Source organism: Sorex araneus, chromosome 4 (assembly GCF_027595985.1).
Source record: "Sorex araneus isolate mSorAra2 chromosome 4, mSorAra2.pri, whole genome shotgun sequence".
Taxonomy (NCBI): Eukaryota; Metazoa; Chordata; class Mammalia; order Eulipotyphla; family Soricidae; genus Sorex; species Sorex araneus.
Genome location: NC_073305.1, coordinates 110,700,316 through 110,726,863, shown reverse-complemented (window position 1 = coordinate 110,726,863; position 26,548 = coordinate 110,700,316). Strand labels below are relative to the sequence as shown.

Genomic DNA, 26,548 nt, shown 5'->3' with positions numbered 1-26,548 from the left:
GGTGTGACCCAAAAAGAAAAAAAAAAAATTCCTACTCTAAAACTTATTTGATGTTTTGAAATAATTTCTGGAATGTAGAAAGCAACATTAGTGAAGAGATTATGTAAAGACTAGAGTGAAACTGTATGAAAGAAAAGGAATGTGTATTCTCAAATTATTTTTGTTGTTTGGATAAATAGAGTATCTTTATACACTTTTGCATTAAACCTAAAAAGAAACTGCTAAGCACATTATGAAAGTAGAACGTAGGGTTTACATATTTGCATTCTGTTTTTAAAAATAACTCATTTTGGCATCAATGCAAAGCTTTCTAATAAAAAAATAAAACATGAGCTCTTTTAATGTTTTGTGTGAACCTAGATTCAGAAAAATAGGCTTTTAAATACATAATTGAGATATTACTGTATATCTTTGACAAGGTTGATAAGTCATTGGTACTTCTAAATAGAATTGACTCACCATGAGTTACAGAGTTGTTTCTGACTGAGTTTCAGTCACATAGTTTTCTAACAACTCATCCTTCCACCAAATGTCCATTTCCCATCACCGGTGTCCCTAGGTTCCCTCCCCTCATACCCCCAGCCTGCGCCTGTGGCAGATACTCTTCATGTTCTCCACCCCCCCACCCCCTTTTCCCTCTTAGGCAAGTGTTTGCAATACTGTTACTGAAAGGTTGTCATGAATATTACTTTATCTTCTTTCAGCAATCAGCACTTCTCCACAGTGATCGTTTCCAACTATCATTGTCACAGTGGTTCCACCTCTCACCCCTTCCTTCCTCCCCCTGCCCCTGCCACTCACACACATACACACACTCACACACACACACCTTCTGGCAAGCTTCCCATCATGGACCAATCCTCTTGGCCCTTGTTTTGATTGTTTTTGAATATTATTTGTTATCACACTATTTTTTTATATCCTGCAAATGAGTGTGATTTTTCAGTGTCTGTCCCTCTCCTTCTGACTGATTTCACTCATCATGATACTCTCTAAGTAATACTTTTAAATAAAGAGAATGGCTATCTATCAAGGGGTTGTATTTTTAGACTCTTCCCACTTAAAAACCTAAGACTTCAGAAATACTTGCAAGTATTATACTGGCTTAGGAAAAGTTTCATAAAAGTGGTACCTGGCAGTTCCAATTAAATGGTAGAGTATTCCTAAGTAAGCAAGATTCTTTAAAAGGGAAGTGTAACTTAAATTCAGGTTGGAGAAAAGCAGTTGCAAACTGAATTACCCTAGGATCTGGATAGAGTTTGAAGAGGTGATGCAGTCAACAAATTTTGAGTGAAAGGTGCAGAAATAGGAACGGAAAATATTGTATATGACCCACCAGCAATTTTAGAAAACTTCCCAAGAGGTGAGGGTGGGGGGCAGAGTGGATAGGACAGTGGGTTGGGTACTTTTCTTGCATCCCATAGGGTCCCCTAAGCACCAACAGGAGTGATCCCTGAGTGCAGAACCAGGAATAAACCCTTAGCACTTTTTGTGTGGCCCAAAGAGTGAAGGAAGGAAGGAAGGAAGGAAGGAAGGAAGGAAGGAAAGAAAGAAAGAAAGAAAGAAAGAAAGAAAGAAAGAAAGAAAGAAAGAAAGAAAGAAAGAAAGAAAGAAAGAAAGAAAGAAAGAAAGGAAGGAGGGAAGGAAGGAGGGAAGGAAGGGGGGAAGGAAGGAAGGAAGAAAATCCTAAATTTTCTTTTAGGATTCCAGATATTATCAATGATTAGGTTATATAGGGCAAAGCCAAAACAAATGGCACCCTTGGGGTCAGGAGGAGGATTCCTCCCTTCAGGTCAAAGATGAGTTATCCAGAAGGGTCAGGGTTTGTCTCTTCTGAGCACTTTCGAAGAGTTTATAAATATAAGAAGAAAACTTCTCAATATGTTATCCAAAAATCATGGGTTTGTTTATTTTTTGGCTTGGTCTATTATAAAAACTTGATGGAATCCATCTCTGAGATTTTGCGTGGTCTCCCTGGTTAGCCTGGCCCAGAGATTAGAGTCAGGTTCCTTGGCCGAGGTGACTATCTCCTGACTTCTTGTCCTGTTAGCAATAGAAAGAGACTAAGTTTGTCACCGTTGGCAGTTTGCACCCCAGTGGTTAAACCTCATCCACTTGGCCTACTTGTCAAGCATGTGGTTGCCTGTGGATCAACCGAGTGAGACCACTTCCCGCAGTTCCGCTGAGAGCTTGAGCACCAAGCTCACGGTCATTAGCAGCTGGAGACCTAACTGCTAAGCCTTTGCATGCGTTTTCCTGAGAAAGATTCTGGGAACCTAATAAAAACCACATCCCATGAAATGGGGAACCAGTTTTGACTGCTGCTTCCTCAGTCTCTCCCTTCGGGCATGCTTGGGGGCTACATCGGGAGGCGTATTTAATGATGATGCCTTGGTTTGCATCTCGGGTTTGTAGCCTGGATCATGATTTGATGCACTTTTTGTGTGGCCCAAAGAGTGAAGGAAGGAAGGAAAGACCCCAATAATAATAATTCTGGTCACACTAGGCCAGCCTGTTGGACAAGGGGCTTTTCTTCTGAGACTATCAGGAGATATAAAGAAACTTCTCAGAATTGCACCTCTGGTAGCCAAAGCTATGACTTGTGATGATGCCACCTTTGGGTTTTGCGCATCGAACCTTTTTATGTTATTACTAAATCGATAACATAGCAGGTAGGGTGTTTACCTTGCATGCGGCCGACCCGCGTTCGATTCCTCTGCCTTTCTCGGTGAGCTCTGCAAGCTACAGAGAGTATCCTGCCTGCACGGCAAAGCCTGGGCAAGCTACCCGTGGCATATTCGATATGCCAAAAACATTAACAAGTCTCACAATGGAGACGTTACTGGTGCCCACTTGAGCAAATCGATGAACAACAGGAGGACAGTGCTACAGTGCTACAGGTTATATAGGAAGCAGATTCTGAAATGAAGTAATGTGTTTATAAGAAGTGCCTTTGTGGAAGGTAAACCAAGGAAGCAAGAAAGCATAAAGAATTGGAGCTGTAAGAGAGGCCCAATGATGCCCCCTACTGACCTCAGGAGAAATCTGGAGTTGGAATGGCTTTTCAGTTTTCACTAGTTTGGCTGAGCCACCTAAACTTTTATATTTCTAAGTAGATTAGATGTATCATTAGATGTATTTATTTTTAGACGTGGCTCTACCTGAGGAAAAAATATGAGACAGAGTTCTTTCTGATTGAGTCAATCCCTGGAATAACAGTGGGGAATCAGTGTGCTATGCTAAATATTCAGCATAATGACATTGAGATAAAGATGAAGGCTCAGCAGAAAAAAAAAAAAGCTTTAAGATATATCATTAAATCAGGTACTGGAATCTGTAGTTTGGGTTCATTCTGATATTCTGTTTTCAAGTCATACATAACAGACAAATGTTAACTCTGAATATTTGTAGTTTTAAAAAAAAATCAACCATTGAAGCAAATCGTTTAGTTACCCTAAGCTAACTCTGCTCCAACAGAAACTAGATTTTTCCAACAAAAATATTATGGCAGGGTTCTGAGCAATATAGTACAGTGGTTAGGGTGCTTGCTTTGTACATGGCTAACCCAGGTTCTATCTCAGGCACCCCATAGGGTCCCCTGACCCCTTCAGGAGTGATCCCTTAGCACAGAGCTAAGACTCAGCTTAAGTGTCTCCAGGTGTGATCACCAAAACAAACAAACAAAATTTCATGTTAGGATATTTCATGTTTCTCATTGTTTTAATGCATTCATTTATTTGTTGAATGCCAGTTACTCTGGTATTGGTGATATATTTTAGAAGGAATAAGAGCAAAATAATTTCTTTTTTTTTTTGCTTTTTTGGTCACACCTGGCAATGCACTCCTGGCTCTGCATTCAGGAATTACCCCTGGCTCTGCACTCAGGAATTACCCCTGGCAGTGCTCAGGGGACCATATGGGATGCTGGGAATCGAACCCAGGTCGGACGCGTGCAAGGCAAACGCCCTACCTGCTGTGCTATCGCTCCAGCCCCCAATAGTTTCTGTCTTTCATATAACTTGTTTCTACTTGAGGACAGAGATATTGAATAAATTAAAAAGCAAATAAAATATCTAAATGCAATGAAGGGAAGAAAAAATTGATGACTAGAATAAGGAAGTGACTTGATTTATATAAATCAGATTTATTATAGCTGTTACAAAGTCCGTTGTAAAGCCAAGACTTGTAAAGCCAAGTCATGATGCTTATTGAGAGTTAATGTGATTTCCCTGATTATAGTTAGGTGGATTAGTAGCAATGCAAGAATTGAATTAGTAAATACTTATTGATTTTTCTGGATATTGACTTCAAGTTTCAAATGTTTTCCTATTAACATGTGTATTTAATAATTTTATAAATTTCTAAAACTTTTGCATCTGGAAATACTGGTTAAGAAGATAATCCTAAATAAATTTACACAGAAATATGTTCACTGAGCATTTTTACTGTAAGACTTCTTTCTCTTTGCTTCAAGAATAGTTCTCTTTAGCCCAAAAGTGGACAGTCTGTAGAGCTTGCATGCAGTTTACCCAGTTTTGATCCCTGACATGCATATAATTCGCTGAGCACTGCCAGAAGTAATCCCCAAGAAGAGCCAGGAATAAACTTGGAATTCCACTGGACATGGCCCCAAATCAAAAAGGGAGAAATCATACTCTCAACTTGGTTTACTTCTAACCTAGGGTTTTTTGTTGCTTTTTCTGCTTAAAATTTTTTTTTATTTCACTATGAATTACCTAGTTATTCATGATTGGTTTTCAGGAATACAGTATTTTAACACCCACCCCATCACCAGTGTCCACTTCCCTCCGCCACCGAGGCCCCTCTCCATTTCCCTCCCACCCACCTGCCTGCTTCTGTGAGAGGCACTTAACTCAGCACGCTACTCTCCAGATCCATTTACAGAGTAGCAAATTGCATGACTTCATCTTTTCTCATGGCTGAGTAATATTCTATTATGTAATATTCCATAATTTGTTTATTCAGCCATTTATTTTTGGGCACATGGACTGTTTATATATTTTGGCTATTGTAGATTGTGCTGCAAGGCACATAGGGATGAAACTGTCTTTTGTCTATAGTGTTTTTGAATCCTTGGGGTAGATTCCAAGATGTGGAATTGCTCGGTCAAATGGGAGCTCAATTTCTGTTTTGTTTTTTTTTTTTAGGAATATCAATGTTTTTCCATAAAGTCTGGACTAGTAGACATTCCCATAAGCAGTAAATGAGGGTCCCCTTTCACCCCGCATCCACACCAACTGTGGTTGTTTTTGTTGATGTGTGACAGTGGTATGAGGTTATATCTCATTGTTTTGATTTGCGTTTCCCTGAGGATTCATGGTGTAGAGCATTTTTCATGTCTTTAGTCACTTATATGTGTTCCTTGGGGAAGTTTCTGCTTATCACTTCTCCCGATTGAGTTGAATTTTTTCTTTTGTATAGTTCTATCTGTGCTTTATTTTTTTGAGATATTAACCTTTATAAAAAGAGTGATGGGCAAATAAATTTTCCCAGTCTGTTGGGTATCTTTATACTTTGGTTATCCGTTTTTGTATTTCTGACTTGCAAATTTGTAGTGCTAGATTGTGCTTCTCTGAACTCATAGATTCATAGTCTTCTTTAAAATTTGTTAAATCTGTAGTTGCCATAAAATGTGAAACATGTCAAAAATTGAACTCTCGATGTCATTTCTACCTCCAACCCTGATCTTCTGCTTTGGTATTTACCATCTCAATAAATAGCAACCCCATTTTTCCTGTTCCTGAGACTGAAAACATGAAGCCTAGAAAGTATGTTTTAGGGGGCCGGAGCGATAGCACAGCGGGTAGGGCGTTTGCCTTGCACGTGGCCGACCTGGGTTCGATCCCCGGCATCCCATATGGTCCCCCAAGCATGCCAGGAGTAATTCCTGAGTGCAAAGCCAGGAGTAACCCCTGAGCATTGCTGAGTGTGACCCAAAAAAAGCAAAAAAAAAAATAGAAAGTATGTTTTAATTTAAAATGTATCCAGATATCTAATTATTTATCCTGTTATGTATACTTTTTAATTATATTAAGCCAGCCAGCCTTCCTTCCTTCCTTCCTTCCTTCCTTCCTACCTTCCTTCCTTCCTTCCTTCCTTCCTTCCTTCCTCTCCTCCTCCTCTTTTCCTCCTGCACTCTACCCTTAGCCAAGCCCCTATTCTAGCTAGCATATGATAAGTATTCAATCAGTAGTTTTTAGATGCACAGTTGTATTTGATTAATTTTATTTATATAATTTCAAATGCAAGATATAAATGAAATAACCCTATTTTTAAATTGTATTTCTTGCCAAGTGATTTAATTTCAGAAAATATTAACGCATATTATATTCATCCAGGTACATATATTTAAATCAGCATATAAATATATATATACATATATGTACATATATGTATGTATATATATGGTCCTTAAATAGCTGTGTTTGTTTTGAGGCTGTACTTCTTAGAGTAACCTATTTCCAGAATATTTGCCCTATAAAAGTTGATATAAAATGTAGTGACAACTTTATAATTAATGCCTAAAATTTTCTAAATTAGATTTTTTTCAATTTGTAACTTAAGTAAGGAACAAAAACTTTGATATCAAGTGAATTTTAAGCAACTAGTATTACAAATTTTCATGAAAGAAATAAGAACTAATTGGCCAGGGTAGTATTTAACTATTTTCTCTTTTTTTAATTTAAATTACTAGAGTGACCAAAGCAATTTTTGTGATTTAAATGATTTAATGATTAAATGACTTAATAAAGTCATTTGGAAACAGCAAAAATGACTACAAAAAATAATTATCATAATATTTAGACAACCTCCTTCAACTTTGGCTGCCATGACACATTTCAGTATGGTCTGTCATATAACACTTAAGAAAAATAATCTTAGTCTGATGTCATACCATCTGTCATATGCTACAGGGTGTGATGATGATGGTATTTTTATAAAATGATCCTTTTTTTTTCATTGATCCAATATTAAACTGAAGTTTTGAAAGTGTTCCTGAAACAGACCAGCTATACAGAGGGTATAGTTAGTAACTTGGATAAAGTTCTTAAAAGTTCTGTATCAGATCAAGAAAAAAAGAATAATATATTTAACTTCTGATTATTATGGTTGGTTTTATTACTTTATTGTTACTAAAATATTCTCTCCTTAAGAAGTAATCATGTATGAAAGCTTATGTGTGCTTCACCCTTGTGCAGGGATGCAGGGATGCAGGGATGCAGGGATACAGGGATGCAGGGATACAGGGGTACAGGGATGCAGGGGTGCAGGTCCATAGTGTCTCTGCCAACCACTGGCTTCCCCATAGGGAAGGGACTTTTTTCTACTACCTGATTATTTTTCTTTCTGTCATTTCTGCTATAATTAATTTTATGTCTGGATTTATGTACTATTTTCTTCCACCTGTTCCAATCATTGCTTTTATGCCTCTGTTCTTTCTTTAGGTGAGCAAATATATTTATAAATTAGATGATGTTTCCTTTGGATCTGTGTGGTTCTTTGCATTTTACCTGTCACTTTGATCAGACTAATTTATTTTGGTTTTCATAAGAAATTAAATGAAAACATTATGGAATGTCACCTGCTATTCTTCCCTGTGGTCCAATGTGAGGTAAACCATTTGAAAAATAATCAAATGGAAAGAATGTCTGTCAATATGAGAAAAATCAGCAACCAAGGAGCATGACTCAAATATGATTTATGACTCAGAATTTCTTTCCATTTTTTCATCCAAAAAATAGCATATTTACAAGCTTAACTATAGCCAAATTTTTCTTAAAATGTCAGCTATTTTTATTTATATATTCCTCTCACTTTTTGTGAATTACTCATAGTTGAGTTTCAGAAATGTAATATTCTAGCACCAGTCCTATCACCAATGTTAGCTTTTCTCCACTAGTGTCCCTAGTTTTCTACCCCGCACCCCTCCTTGACAGGCACATTTAAAAAAAAAAAGCGAAATAGTTCTTATTCAAAGAAAAGATATCTGTCAAGGGGGGGGGGTTAGAAATAGAGTTGGGGGGTGGGGGAGAGAGAATGAGAGGCTGAGACACAGAGACAGAGACAAAGAGAGACACACATGTCAGGTACATTTTTTTTTTTTTTGCTTTTTGGGTCACACCTGGCGATGCACAGGGGTTACTCCTGGCTCTGCACTCAGGAACCACCCCTGGCCGTGCTCAGGGGACCATATGGGATGCTGGGATTTGAACCCGGGTCGGCCGCGTGCAAGGCAAACGCCCTACCCGCTGTGCTATCTCTCCAGCCCCATGTCAGGTACATTTTAAGTTTGATTGTTGTAGTTTGGATTTCATGCTTTCATTTTTGTTTTGTGGTTCAAATATATATACATATATCTGCATATGTATGTATATATCTGCATACATAAATAAAATAAAATAAAAATATGTATGCATATATATATATACACATACACACAGACATACACACTATGCCTATAGTTTAAAAGTATACCATTGAAAACATTACTTAGGTACTCAATTTAATCCTGGTGAAATTACAGTGGCAAGTGTCTGAAGAAAAGTCAGTTCTTTCATGCAAAGTAGAGAAACATACAGTGTCTCCAACAAAGTGGTTCTAGTTGTAGTAAACTAAAGATTTGTGTTTTAATTTCACAGATGCATTTACATTTAAAATTTTTAAACGCTGCTAAAGGAGAAAAGTATTTTGATAAACTAATGGTTTTAAAAATATTTTTTTTTCACTTAAGCATCATGGTTTAACAAAGTATTCCTGATGCATTTGTTACAGGCATTCAGTATTCCAACACCGATATCTCCATTGTGACTTTCCTTCCACCATGGTCCCCGTTTTCCCAGCTACTCCCCAAACCGTCCTCCTTAATAAGCCCAAATTATTTTATGTTGTCTGATACAACTAAATGGTTAGTGGAATTATCAAAAAAATACTTCGGTAAGATAAAATTCATGAAAGTTGTTATATTTCACTATGGAGACATGAAGTCCTTGTCTGAGGGTTTACTATGCTGTTGTTGCTAGTTGAGTCTTCTGTGTTAATGTTTTTCTTTACTGTATTAGTTAGCTTCTATGTTACTTTCCCATCTAATTTGGTGTGCTCCTGCTGGGATGTCACTATTGCAGAGTTTGGAGATGCCACGTGGCCCTGAGCTCCAGAAACTGCAAAATATGGAACTGAGCAGTGTGCTTGCATGGCGCTGGTTATGGTATGTGGCTGTGACTGCTGGGGCTGCCAGATATGCAGTGGGTTGGAGGGAGACCACCTGCACTCCAAGAAGACCCCAGAGTTCTCAGTCAAAAAAAAAAAGGTGTACCTGAAGTTTTCTGCAGTTGAGTGTCTCTGCTGAAATCAGTCATGAGGCAGTGAAGTCTGGCCGTTGGCATGGTGGTAGCTCAGTTGGGGTGTGAGTGCGGCTGCCTGGATGCCTAGACTCCGGCAGGGCGATGACTTGCCCCGCCCCCCTCCCGAGAGCACCCCAGAGCTTTTAGCCAGGAGACTGGTGTATGTGTGAATTTTTGCAGATAGTTTATCTCTTCCAAGTTTTAATCATGAGTCTGAAAATCTTGGCTGATTGATGAGCGTATTTGGCACAGGTTGTAGGATGTGGGTATAAGCTAATGTTTTCATGATTATCTTTTTATCTTTAAACCAACAAACATTTTAGCTTTATAGAGAAATCTCTTTATTTTTATGAGTTTATCAAGGCCAAGTGATAATATTTATTATTGATTGTTGTGGCTTGATAATACCTGTATAAGACGCTTCTCCGTTTTTCTTTTCTGTCTTTTCTCTTGATTTTTTCTTAGCAAAGTGAAATCCAGTATTTTAAAAGCTTGTGTTTCTTGTTTTTCATTTATATTACTATATATAATAAATTATAAAATAAATGTATTCATCTACTCATTGTTTATTATAAAAATGAGACTTAATTTATTTCCTCAGTTGTACTCCTAGAATTATTTAAAAACAAAACAGAAACACCTATTAGTGTCAATTCATCATGGGTTAAAACAAATAATATATTATAATCCATTTTTCCTGTTTTACTTTATGTAGCTGTATTTAGAAACAAGGAAAGTCATAGTTTGGTTTTTACTTTTAAAGTATGGTTGGCTTGATGGAGGAATTTTTTGACAGTACTTGATTAAGTTATATATTTTCATCATTGAAAATTAAATATGCTAAACGGAAAGGAGATAATTATGTAATCCGGGAAGTTAATAGGGAGTTAGGAAATTAGTGGGACTTTTTGTTCTTTAGGAAATGCAAAATAGAGTTTTTCAGTTAGTATCATGGCTTGACCTAACCTTGCCAATAGCCAGCACCTTTCAGTTAGGAAGTGCTGGTGTTTCTGACAGCTTCCTCTTGACCTTCCTGATGCACCATGCAACTGTCTTTCTTTGAAGCTTTTGCTGCCATTAAACTGTAGAGACATATTCCCAATGCAAAACACTTGTCTTTCTTTTCTTCCTTTATGAAGTACTCTTCCTCCAGAAATTCATGGTTATCTCTTTTGCAGTATTCATTGAAATAGTATCTTCTTCAGAGGTTTATTCTAATGACCCAAATAAAATTGAAATCTGTTCAACTTTCTCCTGGTACTCTTGCATTACTAAACCTCCTGATATACCTGGATCTCTCATGGTACTCTTACTTTGTTCTATTTCTAATTTAAAATTGTTATGCATTTTATTAATATATTTTATTTATTTCTCACTGTGTGTGTCACACACTAGAATATCCTGCATGTTCTGTTTTTTTCTGCTTTTTGGGTCACACCCAGTGATGCTCAAGGGTTACTCCTGGCTCTACACTCAGGAATCACTCCTGGCGGTGCTCAGGGAATCATGTGGGATGATGGGAATCAAACCCAGGTTGGCTATGTGCAAGGCAGACACCCTACCCACTGTGCTAGAGCTCCAGCCCCGTATCCTGTATGTTTCTGATGACAGGAATCGAATTTAAATTTCTTTATCCTTGCCTAGCACAGAATAGACATACAGTATATTGAATTGAACAACTCAACGGTAGGCCATAGGGAGAATGAAAGTGGGCTGGCACAAGTATCACCATTGCTAGCAAATTAAATCTTAAATATTCCTTATTTTTGATGTTACTGGCATGATTTTCATGTGGAAAGAATAACCATGAATATATACTGAGTGTTGAATACCATTTTTTTTTGGTCTTAAGAGCAATTTATCCCCTGAGGGCTTAGTGATAAGTATTAAAATTGGTACATAACCTAGTTACAGTTAACGTAAGAGAGTTGCAAATAGTTTTTTGAAGTGATAGATTTAAAAGTTCATGTATTTAAAGCTGCGGCAAAGTTTGTGTAAAATTGCCGTGATAAAAACACAAGAACAAAATAATCATTTGCCAAGATGATCACATTTTGGCTGACTTAATTTTCCATCATTTGACTGTAATTTACTTCAAGACTTTAAAGGAAGCCAGAATTAACACACATTGCCATGATTTTGACTTAACCATGATGTAGTGATTATGTCTTAGACTTTTTTTTGTGGTATCTACAGATGGTGACCCATTTATTTTCACATTACTAGTTAAAATGATATCACATTCTATGTTATATGTTATAAAGACTGCCACATTTATGAAAAGAAGCAAAATCAATAACTGTTAATTTTATTATTGACTTAATATGGTTAGATTAGAATCTGTGGATATTTTAATGGGCAAAAAGCTGCAGATGTACTGAGGTAGCTCATAGCTCAAAAGTTGGAGTGCCTGCCTGGCAGATGGAGGCCTGATTTCAACTCATGGCACCACATAATCTCTCCACCGCTTAGGTGGCCCTTCTCTTTAAATAGCCATTGCCTATTATAGGGAAATGAATGAAATTTAAAACTAAATTCAAAGAAAAATTCTCAATTATACTGAGTGCATACATGTTTGAAGTGTTGTTTGTACTAGGCTCAAAGTCCCTTTTCATTTCTCTAGAGGTTTCATAGACTATTTCTTACTTCACTAAATTCATCATTGTTTGGAATCTGATTTTTAGCTCAGAAGGTTTTGGCCAGGTTATATAGCTCACATCTAAATTACATTTGAAAAGTGAAATGTGGAATTTTAAATCAACCAAAGGCTTCATCAAGCACTATGCTTGCAAACTTGGGAAAGTCATCTGCTTCCCTCCTTTGAAAAAGTGAAATATAATAATAGTACCTTCTTTATAGCCTGTGGTGATGATTGAGATAAAGTTTCGAGAAAGAAAATATAGTACTTTCATCAAGCACTATAAATTATTTTATAACTTATGAATTATAACTAAACTATTTTATTTCTCAAGAATGATAATTAGGATAATTTAGTAGTCACAGGATGGCAGGTTTGATTTAATATTAATTGGATTATTTAATAGTTGGGTTTGTCCAAAATGTAACAGTATATGTAAAAATATCATAATGCTTATACATAAAGACATATTTGTTACTCGTTTTTCTTAGCTTTGTTATTAACATTATTTGTGACCTCTTTCACTTTTAAGTACATAGGCAGATGTGCAAAGTATATAAAGATTTCTGCTTACGTGGGTTGATCAATTAGCATTAAACATTATCTATCACATTTCAACCTTAGGATTCTGTGAAAGTACTAAAGAGACTACATTTGTTTTCAGCATTAAGAGGTGATTTGTATCATAAAATTTAGTGATTCAATGTGTGGTCATTATGAGTCAATTGAAAGCATTTGATTATCACATCATATAATTACGCTTACCCCTAAGGAATATGCCTCATTCATCATATTAAATTATTTTGTTTTGCTTAAATCTTTGCCAATGTTTAAATTTCATCAGGTGCTCAAGGGAGAGCTAACAAGGTGAATAATTCAAGAAAAAAAATTCATGAAATGGTTTGCATTTACCTGCATTATATTCCCTGACATATTAATTTTATAGTCAGCTTTGGTGAAAATTTATTAAATTCACTTCCACCATAAGAAATGTATCTTTCACAAAGATATTAAAAGGCTGTATATTCAGTTAACTTTGCAATGATTAAAAATAGCCAGTGGATTTACATAAGCTATTTATGCCAGTCAAAGCAGCTCAATCATTTTTCTAATTTGAGGGGAGGAGTTTGGATCATACCTGGTGGTGATCAGAACTTACTGCTGGCTCTGAGCTTAGGGATCACTGCTAAAGGGGCTCTCAGGACCATATGTAGTATTGGAGATTTAACCTATGTTGGCACATGTAAGTCATCCTACCTGCTGTACTATTGCTCTGGCCCAATGTTTGATTTCTTAATGTGGTTCTACCCTAATAGCATATTACATTGAATTATAGTTACATTTATTCTTCTGAGTTAGTCACTAAGTCTTAGGGATACTAAGGACTAGAATTTTTTCCTTTTTTTTATTATACCTATAGTAATGCATAACACATACTCACCAAGTGATTGCTGAAACAAGCTGGTGTATTATACTGCATTTTAAAGTTGTTGTATGTGTATAGAATGAAAGGAATATGTATTGGATGATTTATTGAAATGAATTCTGAATTCCATAAAATGTGGTGCTTTAGTTCCCCCATGTATTTACAATATAAAAATAACAATTATTTGGGGTCAGAGCAGTAGTACAAGGGGTAGTGTGCTTGCCTTGCGTACGGCTGGCCTGACTTCTGTCCCTGACACTACAGATAGATCCATATACCCTGTCAGGAGTGATTCTTAAGTGCAGAGTCAAGAGTAATCCCTAAGCTCAGCTAGGTGTGGTCCAAAACCAAAAGTAAACTAACTTTTTTTTCAAAATAAAAGTCCTGTAAGTAAAAATTTTATAGCTAAAACATTAATAGATTTTAAAAATCTTTAAAATATTAGACTAAAATGTTAGCAATTTTATGATTCAATGAAATATATAATCTGTGAAAACACTTGAAATAGTAATCTCTGAAAACTACATAATTGATATGGTAAATTTCAGTGCAAAACTGATGTAATTTGATGTTTATTCATTTTAAATCTTTCTTGGGCAGGTTATTTGAAAGTGTAACTCAAAATGATTTGTATTGCGGTACTATTATGGACAGAGAACATCTTAAGTCTTTTACTTACTATATATGTTACATATTTTCCCCCAAATATTTTATCTTTGTAAGAACTGAATTTTCTTGGAATAGCTGCCTACATTCTTCTGTTTATCAATTATTTTTATATTTTTTGAAATATTATCGATGTGGGCTGGAGCGATAGCACAGCAGTAGGGCGTTCGCCTTTCATGCAGCCGACCCAAGTTCGATTTCTCCGCCCCTCTCGGAGAGCCCGGCAAGCTACTGAGAGTATCGAGCCCGCGCGGCAGAGCCTGGCAAGCTACCCGTGTATATTGGATATGCCAAAAACAGTAACAATAAGTCTCTCAAAGAGAAGATGTTACTGGTGCCCACTTGAACAAATCGATGAGCAACGTGATGACAGTGACAGTGACCCCAAATTATGGATGTAGAAAAGAGTTTGCTTTTAAGTACACCTTATAAATTCATAAATGCTAGCAATTAAAAGGATATTTTCTTCTAATTTCAAATATATAGCAAAGTCATTTGACTTGAATGCATTGTTTTCTCAACATTTAAAAATATTTCTCTGGCGTTTGGAAGGTAGCTCAAAGACTGGAGCATATTTTGTATGTGGGAGGCCCATGTTCAACTCTGGCACCCTGTGTTCTTGAGAGATGCTTAAACACCAAACTGGGAATAGCCCCTCAGGACACCAGGTGTGGCCTCAAAACCAAAAATAAAAGGGGAAAAATGCCTTTTTAACTATAAAATAAATGCCTGATAAGTGTTCAGACCTTATTTTGAAAGAAGGGATTTTTACATAGCCATCAAGGAAAAACAATTTTATTGTACTTTGGTTATGGAACATAATAAGCAAAATTATCTGATGTGTCCCAATAGTAACATAACACCACCCATAAAAGAGCTAGTTCACTCTGGAAGTATGTACCCAATTCTGGTCCATTTTTGAAATAATTTAAATGACTCGGTGGGAGCTGTAACTATTTAGCCCCATTTTTCAGGTAAGAGAACAGAGATTAAGTAAATTTCTATGGTCCCATAACTAGAAAATGATAGAAGTTGTCATTGAAATTTAGATCATCTGGCTCCAGAGCCTGTACCCTTAGTCACTGGACTACCTTCTTCTCTGATTTATAAGGGATGCTGTCTAAATACATCAAGTGCAGATCATCTGGTCTCCGTAGTTCATTCTGAGTTCAGGTATCTTATACTCTGGAGAATAATGGTGAAATAGAAATCACAATAATTCAAGCTTTGGCCTGAATTTTAAATGTGAAGGAAGATAGGTAGTGCCCTAACAACCGTGAAAATCAGTTATGGAAGAGGGGGTGATTTGATTGAAAACACTCCTTTTCCTTTCTTTCCCTAAAAATTTTAACTTCCCTAAACAGAACAGTACGATGATATGGTGTCTGAGTTACAGATAGGAAATGAATGTGAGTCCAGTATTTTTCCCATCATAGGCACTAAATTTTGCTTTTCTTACTTACGTCGGGCTGGAGCGATAGCACAGTGGGTAGGGTGTTTGCCTTGCACATGGCTGACTTGGGTTCGATTCCTCTGTCCCTCTTGGAGAACCTGGCAAGCTACCGAGAGTATCCTGCGCAAATGGCATAGGCTGGCAAGCTACCCGTGGTGCTGATTTACAACTATGCATTATTATTTAGTAAGGAAGAAATTAATTGTTCAGCATTTCAGATGTGAAAATGCCATCCTGAAGAAGTTAAAAATACTCCAAGATAGCTTTTTGAACGGAAAGCTATCTGAATCAACTTGGTTCTTTTGTTGATTTGAATGATGTAATTCTGTATGTAGAAAATGAGCATGCCATAGAAAACTAGGAGCCAATGTGATGTTTAATTTCATGGAAGTTCGTGGTCAGACTGGTAATTTTTATTGTTGTTAAACTTCTGGGTGACTTATATTATTTGAATATATATTATGTAGTTTAGCATTCATTTTACTTTCTTAATGTATCAAAAGATGTTACACTGAAATTTGAAGGTCATATATTGCTTATTTCATTTTGATTCACTGTCATTCTCTGATATTTTGAACAGTTAAATTCGCATTAAATTGTTCTTTATCATGAGGTAAAAGCAACCTAAATCTGACATATAAAAATATACATGTATCTAAATATCTAAATATATATACATCTAAAAACCTCAGGATATTATATTTCAGGGTCTATCTCAGTGTTTTGCGGTTAAAAACTTAACAGACATGTAGTCTCAGTAACTTTGAATACGTCGGACGTAAAATCTACCCTAGGCATTTTTCTCTAAAGTAAGGATTTAATAACTTAAAACAATATAGTAGACCTCATTTATTTGTGAGATAGAAATTAATGTGAATTAATGTATAATGTTTAAGGTTCTTTATTGTTTATATCAACTTTATGTCCACAGAATGGAAAATTATAGTTACAACTAAAGTATAAAATTGGGAGGCAATACAGAGTGATATGTCAGAAAAAAAGGTTTAAATAGGGGCTACTCCTGGCTATACTTGGCCCAGCAGAACAGATGTAATGGGCTGGTACTTGCTAGGGAGTTATGTAGTGCTGGAGAATCAAACTTGGCCTTGCAAGTACTAGGCTCTACCATTTGAACCCTATACATGACATCAGGAAAAAAAGCTTGTTCTTCTTATCTCTACTACCTCCTCTGAATAGCAAAGCAAAACTGCACAAATGAGTATGAGATATAAGATGCAGACAGTCTTTGCTGGATTGGTTTACATTCTGGGTCAATAATAGATGCAACATGTGTGATGAAATGGAATTGCCTTCATGTCTTCCCTATGATCACAAGCATAGTCCCATAAGTAATAATCCAAGAGAATGGAACTGATATCTCTGCTAGCTTTTTCACCTGTTCTGTCAGTAAGTTCCAGAAGATGATCACGGGTCAGCTCAACACACCAAACTGAGCACCCTCTGATTTCCACCTCTTGCCCGCTTCTATTGGAGAGCTCTTCCCCTCTCCGGCTTCTCCGGCAGTTCATCAAAGTATTTCAGGGCGCCCAGGTGAGCAAGAACCTGAGGCAACCTATAGTCTGGGAACATGGTGATAGTAGAGATATCCTCAAAGCTTCCATCTCCTTTTCCCTTGAACACACTCCACGTATCTGCTACAAGGATCTGGGCCCATTTGTAAAAAGAAATTCTTTCCCCCTCAAACTCAGTCACATCACTATAAGAAGGAAAGTTTTCTACATTTCTGTGCACTTTTTCTACTTTTTCGGACACAATTAAGAAAGGAGCCTTCAAACTTCTCAAGCAGAATTTTCCCAGTTTCATTGAGAATCTGATGCCTCTCTTCTATCAGAGGTATGGGCAGGTCTGTGTCAGAGCGGAGCACATGACGACCTGATCCAGAGTTACAGTGGCATATGAACATAAAATGATAGAAACAATGAAGGACCTTAAAATATTTTTGGTTTTTTGGACCACACTGAACTGAGCTTGGAGATCACTGCTGGTGGTGCTTGGAGGACCATAGGCAATTCTAGAGATCAACCTCATGCAAAGCAAGCACTTACCACCATACTATCTCTCTGGCCCAGGAATTTTAGTGCTTTATTTAAATAACAGGGTTTTGTTGTTGTTGTTGTTGTTGTTGTTGTTTTACTTAAATCATGGCATGGGCTGGAGTGATAGCACGGCGGGTAGGGTGTTTGCCTTACACGCAGCTGACCTGAGTTCTATTCCTCTGCCCCTCTCGGAGAGCCTGGCAAGCTAATGAGAGTATCCCGCCCGCACGGCAGAGCCTGGCAAGCTATCCGTGACATATTCCATATGCCAAAACAATAACAACACTCTCACAACGGAGACTTACTGGTGCCCGCTCAAACAAATCAATGAGCAATGGGATGACAGTGATACAGTGACAGTGATAATGTATAATAATGAAACAATTTTGACACTTATCAGCAAGTATCAATATTTTTCATTTTCTGCATTGATTTTATTTTTCAGTTCAGCAAAGTATTTGCTATAAGCCATTTGATTTTCTAGGCACTGGAGATGGAGGTACATTTTAATTTGTTATTATTTTAAATATTTATTTTTAGTGTAATTTGAGTAACATAGTTATAACAGTGTGACTGTCAGTTGCTTTGATGACCCAAAATTACTGCACCTTCACCATCACCAAGTGTTAGAGACCCTCTACTACTGTCTTTTTGTTACTTCTAATTTGGTTCTTCCTCCTTCCCCTATATGGAGATAGAGATCATTTTTTTTCTTTTTTTGCTTTTTGGGTCACACCCAGCGATGCTCAGGGGTTACTCCTGGCTTTGCACTCAGGAATCACTCCTGGCGGTGCTTGGGGGACCATATGGGATGCCGGGGATTGAACCCGGGTCGGCCTCGTGCAAGGCAATCGCCCTACCCGCTGTGCTATCGCTCTGGCCCCGATAGAGAAAATTTTTATTAATGTCATTTTCAGAATTTTCTTATTATCTTCCCATATTAACACTATACTTAACTAATACCAAATTGTACATTCATAGTAAGCAAAGTGTTATAAAGGAGGTTGCTGGATAAATTCTTCCATTAGTGTTTGCAGCTTTTGTTTTTTGTTTATCATATTTCCAAAACATGCATGACAAAATGATAGAACAACAGGTGTCCAAACTTGAAATACATAAAACTGCAAAGACATGTGTAAAGACACTGCAAAGATACAACCAAGGAAATCAGTTGGTATAAGAAATGAATACTGGGCAAAGTTATTTCAATAAAAATAAAATGAAGGACTGGAGCGATAGCACAGCGGGTAGGGTGTTTGCCATGCACGCGGCCGATCCAGGCTCAATGCCCAGCATCCCATATGATCCCCCCGAGCACCGCCAGGAGTAATTCCTGAGTGCATGAGCCAGGATGTGACCCAAAAAAGCAAAACAAAACAACAACAAAAAAATGAATACTGGCGCTAAATTCATTTTCTCTCACATTCAACAGTCTAATCCTTTAAAAGCAATCAAATGCCTCTTTAGAGGCAAAAGATTTAAATTTTCAAATATTTTCTAAACTTAACTTCAAATGATCTCTTTTAAGAAAATGTAAAAAGTTTAAAAATATTCCTGAGAATATTTTGTAAGTCACTGTTAAATATAAATAATATACAAATATATTATGTAAAAATGCTGGTTTTTTTCTAACTTGGATTCAGAGGAAACTTACTTTAAAAATTGTTCTCCAAGTTTTCCATTCTTACAAAATTTTAACAAAATATTTAAAAGTTATAAAACAGTCATCTGTCTCAAATAAACACCATATTTCGAGGAAATTCGTAAAAGCCAAGTCTTATATGTTCAAAATGTCGTTTCATGGTTGTAATTTTTCTTCTGAAATGAAACATTTTTACTTTAAAAAATATAGAAGTTGATTTTTGGTTAAACTCTTTAATATGTAATTTTACTGATAGATTCAGATGATTGAATTTACAGTACCAAATCAGCTAAAATTACTACTGCAATTCTTGCAAGAAGGTTTTTGGTCTGCTGACAAGAATCTGCTTCATGTTATATAATACCATCTCTGCTTCTCCAGTTAAGTCTTCTGCCAATGCTCAAATGTGTGCCCTAGTGAACTTGTTTAAGTACCTGTTAACCCCTTCATGTCAGGTACTTTATTTAAAAAAAATTTTTTTTTCTTTTTGGGTCACACCTGGGGATGCACAGGGCTTACTCCTGGCTCTGCACTCAGGAATTACCCCTGGCGGTGCTCAGGGGACCATATGGGATGCTGGGAATTGAACCCGGGTTGGCCGCGTGCAAGGCAAATGCTCTACCCACTGTGCTATCGCTCCAGCGTCTCATTTTATTTTTATTGAAATAACTTTGCATTTAACATCACAGATGGTAAGTCAATAGCTGTATAGATCATGTTCATCCTGAATGCTGATTTTTATCCTTCATCAGTTAGCCCCTTTCACCCAACTTACCCTCCCTGCTTCTCCCTTCCCAAATAGTAAAATTTTATAGGAGTTGGTTAGGGACTGTATTAACTTTACAATTATGCTAAAAGGAGCAAAGCACAACTTTTATGTTATTTAGCCAGGATATTATTTGAAAAAGTTATATATGTTTCCCCAATTTTAATACTAGCATCTTTTATAATTTGCTTGAATACAATTAAAGTCAGATTGGAGCGATGGCACAGCGGGTAGGGCGTTTGCCTTGCACACAGTTGACGTGGGTTTGATTCCTCTGCCCCTCTCGGAGAGCCCAGCAAGCTACTGAGAGTATCCCACCCACACAGCAGAGCCTGGCAAGCTCCCCGTGGTGTATTCAATATGCCAAAAACAGTAACAAGTCTCACAATGGAGACGTTACTGGTGCCTGCTCGAGCAAATTGATGAGCAACGGGATGACAGTGATACAGTGATACAATTAAAGTGTGCTCCAAGTAGTCTTATATCATTGAAGTCAGTTCTTTTCAGGAAATGCTTTTGTTAGTATTTTATAACATTATAAAGACTTTCCTATGCCAGTGTTTTAAAGAAAATTCTGTAGTTTTTTTTAAATTACTTTTTTGGTCTTCTGTCAAGGATACTTCTTATTCATAGCTCTTGGGTTATCAACTCTAGCTGATGAGTTGATTTAATGATATTCACATTTGAAAAAACTGTCACTGTGTGTGTGTGCGTGTCTGTGTGTGTGTGTGTGTGTGAGAGAGAGAGAGAGAGAGAGAGAGAGTAGAGTTCAGGGGTTAAGGCACTAGTCTTGCCTGAGGCTGACCAGTTCTTGACACCACATATGGTCCCCTGAGCACTGCTAGAAGTGAGTTTTGAGCAGAATCAGGAGTGATCTCTGAGCACCACTGGTATGCACCCCCCTCCCATCCCTACCAAAGGCACAAGCAGAAAAATGCTGTCTTTACTGTTTATATCTGTTTATATGTTGATGATGAAATTGAAATGTTTTCTTTGAAGTTTTAACTTCCTGTGTATAATTTTTACATTGCTCAGTATGTGGGTAATTTGGAACATTTCAGAGTTGATATCTTACTTGCTACCATAATTACTATAAATTTTTAGTCTGTTATTAAAATTCTTCTTCCTAATTGGTACTTTGAAAATATAAGCCTCATCTTTTTTATTTGGGGAGGGTACCTCAGATTTCCAAAATGTTATTGTTATCAATTTGTGGGAAAACAAAGTGTTATACTGTTCATATAGGGGGGTGGGGAAGAGGAGGGTACGTTTTTACATTTACATATACCTTTGATTTAAGCATTGTACTTTGAGAAAACAAATTGCAACCCCATGTGGCTCTGTTGTAGCACATTCTTTTTTTTTTTTCCCCTCACTAACCTTCCATTTATCTAATAGAGGCACTGTTAGGGGGAAAATGATGCATTCATGAAATTGTCTATAAATTTAACTTACTTCAAACATTTTATCACTATTTTTTTTATAATGTAGGAACACTGTTATTTATTCAGCCATTGATTAAGCTGATTGAATTGGGCATGAACTCCACATTACGTTTTATTTATTTAATTTTTAAATTTTATAACTTAGTTCACAATGTTTGATTACATTCAATAGTCAAACACCGGGGCCGGAGCGATAGCACATCGGGTAGGGCATTTGCCTTGCCTGCGGCCGACCTGGGTTCGATCCCCGGCATCCCATATGGTCCCCCAAGCACCGCCAGGAGTAATTCCTGAGTGCAGAGCCAGGAGTAACCCCTGAGCATCGCTGGGTGTGACCCAAAAAGCAAAAAAAAAAAAAATAGTCAAACACCAATCCCACCACCATTGCACCTTTCCACCACCAAATTCTGAATGTTTCCATCCCAAACCCCAACCCCTGTCCCAAAACACAGCCGAAATAATATATTATGTATTGTCTGTTATGAAGAACTGCTGAACATGCTTACAAAAAGTGTTCATATAGGAAACAGTGTGAAGATTGTTCTATTTTGGCAGGAGCCATTAAGACATTCTATAGGATATCACTTACATGTTGTTAAAGTTTGGGTGATGTGAGCTTGGTATATATATGTGAAAATATGTATATATGCATATATATATTTCCCTATATGATTTGTTGCCTACTATCTGAACCCCATCAAATGTGATGTGGTAATTATGGAGAATGGCTAGGGAGTGTTTTATGATGTGTCCAGGAATATGTGAAGCTTGGCCCGAATGTGTGGGGAGCAGCCTTGAGCATGGTGGTGGTTGGGTGGTGGAGGTTTCTGGCTGTCGGAGGTGGGTCCCTTGGGGCAGGAAGGGCTCTCACCTGGGGTGCCTCTGTGAAGACAGCCTGGCTCGGGTCAGGACATTCTGTGGTGCTCTTTTTCGGGAGTTTTAGTTTATAGTCCCTGGGTCTTGGCCGGTAATGAGATTACATAAGCGCCCAGGGCAGTTTGTGGGTGTGGCTGCCAAGCCACTGGAAAACTGGGGACTTGGAGGAGGAGGCCCAGTCCTGATCCAAGCAGGCCTGGAGCTCTTAGTCATGGGTCCCCACCTGTCTCTGCACTACAGGCCCTAACTGTGCTCATGATCTCTTTCGAGATTTATGGGTCTCTGAATAAAGGCCAATAAATGAGCTTATATAGCTAAACTGGAGGTTGTTTGTGGGTGTGTCTCCCACATACCAAACTTTTGACCATTTAATTTCTTGGTAAACTAGGCCCCAAGTTGTTGGGGTCTGGCCAAAGGCACAACAGCAATTTTGAGGTATCTGGAAGTCTGAGGGCACCATCAGGCTGCTGATGCACTCGCCTCACAGGTACAGGTTGACCTGCTGGCAGCACCATACCCCCCAAATTTTATCACTTTTGAATTCTGATAACTTTGTGAAGTCTTTTGTTATTCAGTATTATTGTAAGTCCACCTTTGAAGAAGTTAGTGAAATATCAATAAGTAATCATGAGAGTGGAATATCCCAAAAGTATGAACATATTCTTTCTTGAGACCTTTTTTATGTATTGCCAGAAAGTTTTAAAGTTTAAGATTCATTTCGTTAGTTTTTTTTGTTATTTGTTTGTTTGTTTTTTACTACAAGCGTCTTTTTGTTTGAAATGAACTTATTTTTTTTTAATGATGAATATATTTTGTTTTGACTTTATTTTTCCTTCACAATATTGTATTCTAGCCTGGAACAGTAATAAATTCTTATAGGTTTTTAATCTTTATTATAAAATTTTGAACAATTTAGCACCTTTCTACCCCTATTTTAAGGTATGTAATATGTTCCATTGTTCTTTTGAACTATTCCTGAGTTATGAATAAGGATTTCTTATTAAATGAGAATTAAAAATTTCAAATAGCATACATTCTCTTCTCAGAGATTTTCAGTTTAATTAGTGTGTTTGAATTATGAGAAATGTTTTGGGTGAAGGAAACTACTTTTTGTATTCTAGTGTTCTTCAAAAGCATTTGGAGAAGCAGTGCTAGTTTTTGCAAATAAATCCCTGTTAATGTACTGTAATGCATGCTTCTGAAAAATCCATTTTTGAAGTGTTTTTAAGCTATTAAAGTGATTCCATAGGTCATATAGAGTATAGTGGTTTAATAGGATTTGTCCTAATACACATTTAGCTTTTTCAAATTTCATTTTGAGTGTTTTAAGAAAAGGGATTTACTCAGAAATCTGGAATCTAATTGGAATTTAGCTAACAACTATAGAAAACAAGGAGTAGTGATTTTTTTTTTCTTTTTGGGTCACACCTGTCAATGCACAAGGCTTACTCCTGGTTCTACACTTAGGAATCACCCCTGGTGGTGCTCAGGGAACCATATGGGATGCTGGGAATTGAACCCAGGCTGGCCGTGTGCAAGGCAAACTCCTTACCCGCTGTGCTATTGCTCCAGCCTCAGAGTAGCGATTAAAAAAAAATTATTAAAGATTTTTAATTGAATCACCATGAGATACACAATTACAAAGTTGTTAATGACTGGATTTCAGTCATACAGTGTTCCAACACAAATGTACATTTCCCACCACCAATGTGCCCAGTTTCCCTCCCACCACCCCCCCAGTCTGCCTCCACAGCAGACACATTTCTAATATTTCTGTCTCTCTTTCTTGCTGTCTTTCCTTTTGGGCATTATGGTTTGCAGTACAGGTACTGAAAAATTGTGATGTATATCAGTTGACGTCCTTTCATACTCAGTTCTTGTCCAGAGTGGTCATTTCCAGCTGTCATTGTCATAGTGACACCCTTCTCTGTCCTAACTGCCTCCCTGCCACCCCCAACACCACTTAAGGAAAGTTCCCAACCACTGACCAGTCCTGACAGAATAGTAATTTAGAAGATGAATTTTATTATAGCTTGTAAAAGCAGATATTTCCTAACAAGAAATATATTTTCTTAGCTTTTATATCTTAGAAAACCAGATAGGAATTATTGATGCAAATCTATGAAGTATAATATTACTATTCATTTTGCTGACAAGACAGAGCATATTTTTTCCTCTTCCTACCATTTGTTCCAACACCAATTCTTGTATTTTCTTTGGATTGGTAGATTAAAGATTAATATATAATCTATTTGGGCAGTGCATTAAAGAGGTCTTTAAGTATATAAATTTGGATATATATTTAATATGATGTTTTTGATGGTGATTTAGTTAATTTTCTTGCTTTGGAGATGTATAGAATTTTAGATGGGGCAGGTAATTAATAAAGAAGTAAATGGATACTTAATTTTCTACATTTGGCCAAATTTCTAGTTTTAAAAACTGAAGATAAAGAATACCATCAAAATAAATGTTTAACTGGGTCATTCTTAAAGACTTAATGCTCTTTTAAATTATTGTTTGTTTTCCAGGGCAAGAGTGCAAGAAGAACACTTTTATTAAAATTTTTTTCTGATCTTCTTGTCATAGATTTTATTTTAGGCTGTAATTACTCAAACTTAGGAAATTATTTATGGATAAGGAGATACTATAGCTATTTCTATGAAAATAATTTCAGTGGGAAGAAGTCCATTAAAAATATGAACTGTGGTTTGACTTTTTTTATTGTCTTGGAGATATTTCATGTATTGTACATATTACCTCTTCTAAAGTAATAAAAAAATTCAAAAATTGTAGATTATCAAATCCCAAAAGCATGCCACACTTGTGATAGAAAAGGTATTTGATCAAAGTTATATCAAGATGTCTCAAAGTGTTTAAGTATTCTTAAAAGTTACCTGCATATGTAGGTAACAAAAAATAAAAACAAAAATTATAGAAAAAATTTTAGAACATAGATTAATCAGTCACCGACAAAGATAATTGGACTGAATTATTCATTATCTTTTATTTTCTTTGAGATTTCACTGTTTATCCAAACACTACATATCTAAATAGCCACCCATAACTAAGTAAAAGCCCAACAAATATTCCCAGTTAATTGTTGTTATTGTTTTATACATTTCCTAATCACGGTTTATGTAATAAAGAAAAAATAACACTGGGTAAAAACAAGTAATGTTTATTAAGTTCTTCTTTGGACCAGAGGTCATTCTAGAATGTAGTTTCTCAAAATTGTGAGGTAGGTGCTATAATCACTTCCATTTTAGAGATGAGGAAACTGACCTATAAGTACAATAAATAACATGCCCCCTGTCTGGAGATAACAGTAAATGGTTCTAGCATATAAAACTAAGTGGTGGAAGTTTGAAATCTAATCTGCCTCGTCATAAAAATAGTTAGAATTTCTCATGATGTAGTTCCATGAATCGAGTTGACAATTCAGAAGTGTATTGGAGTAATTGTTGTGAACCATAAATAGGAGCTTACACAGATAAAGCCTTCAGATTATGGTGTTCCTCGGGGAGACAGACAGGAGAGACACTCCGACTACAGTATGTAGTTAATATAGTTTCAGCCATGGGAAGCTCCAGAGCACAGATTGCTTAATAGATGAGTTCCATGTTGAATAGCAATGACTGGGTTCTAGGACCACAGCTATACTCAGTGATTGACTGGGTAGAGCTTGTCTGAGATGGAATACACAGTGGGTATTGAGGCATTATGGCTGGAGGTGGATACTAACTGCACACCTACTCAGGCTCTTTTTAAAAGGATTGTGTTCTTAGTAACACACCTGCCATGCTCAGAAGCTCTTCCCAGCTGTGGATAAATTCCTTATTGAGCAATCCTGTAAATGTTAGTTATGTGCTCTACCACTTAAGCTATCTCCCATCCTCCCACATCCTTTGTGACTGATAGTTGATAGAAAAATAATATTGACAAACTCAGTATTTGGATTTATTTAGTTCTTATTCACTGAATATCTGTTAAAGCCACTATAGCTAGTTAAAGAGAGGAAAAAATAGTTATAATGTATATTGTAGTCTTTAGAAATACTGCGAAGCAAAGAATCTGATTTTGAATCTATTTTGAAAGAAGTTGAACAGTTGCAACATGAGAGTTTAAAAATAGGCATTTAGCATTATTTCCATGTTGATCTTAAAATCCAACAAATCTCTCTGAAAAAGTTACATATTATTATAATCTGCAATAAG

General features: G+C 36.7%; 1 protein-coding gene and 1 pseudogene across 1 annotated transcript in view; one reads left to right on the top strand and one right to left on the bottom strand.

The window, feature by feature from the left end:
• ME1 (malic enzyme 1) overlaps positions 1-26,548 on the top strand; it is a 137,699-nt gene that overhangs the window by 78,971 nt on the left and 32,180 nt on the right. The gene's annotated exons all lie outside the window — the stretch shown is intronic.
• On the bottom strand, positions 16,817-17,594 carry LOC105943056 (queuosine salvage protein-like; annotated as a pseudogene).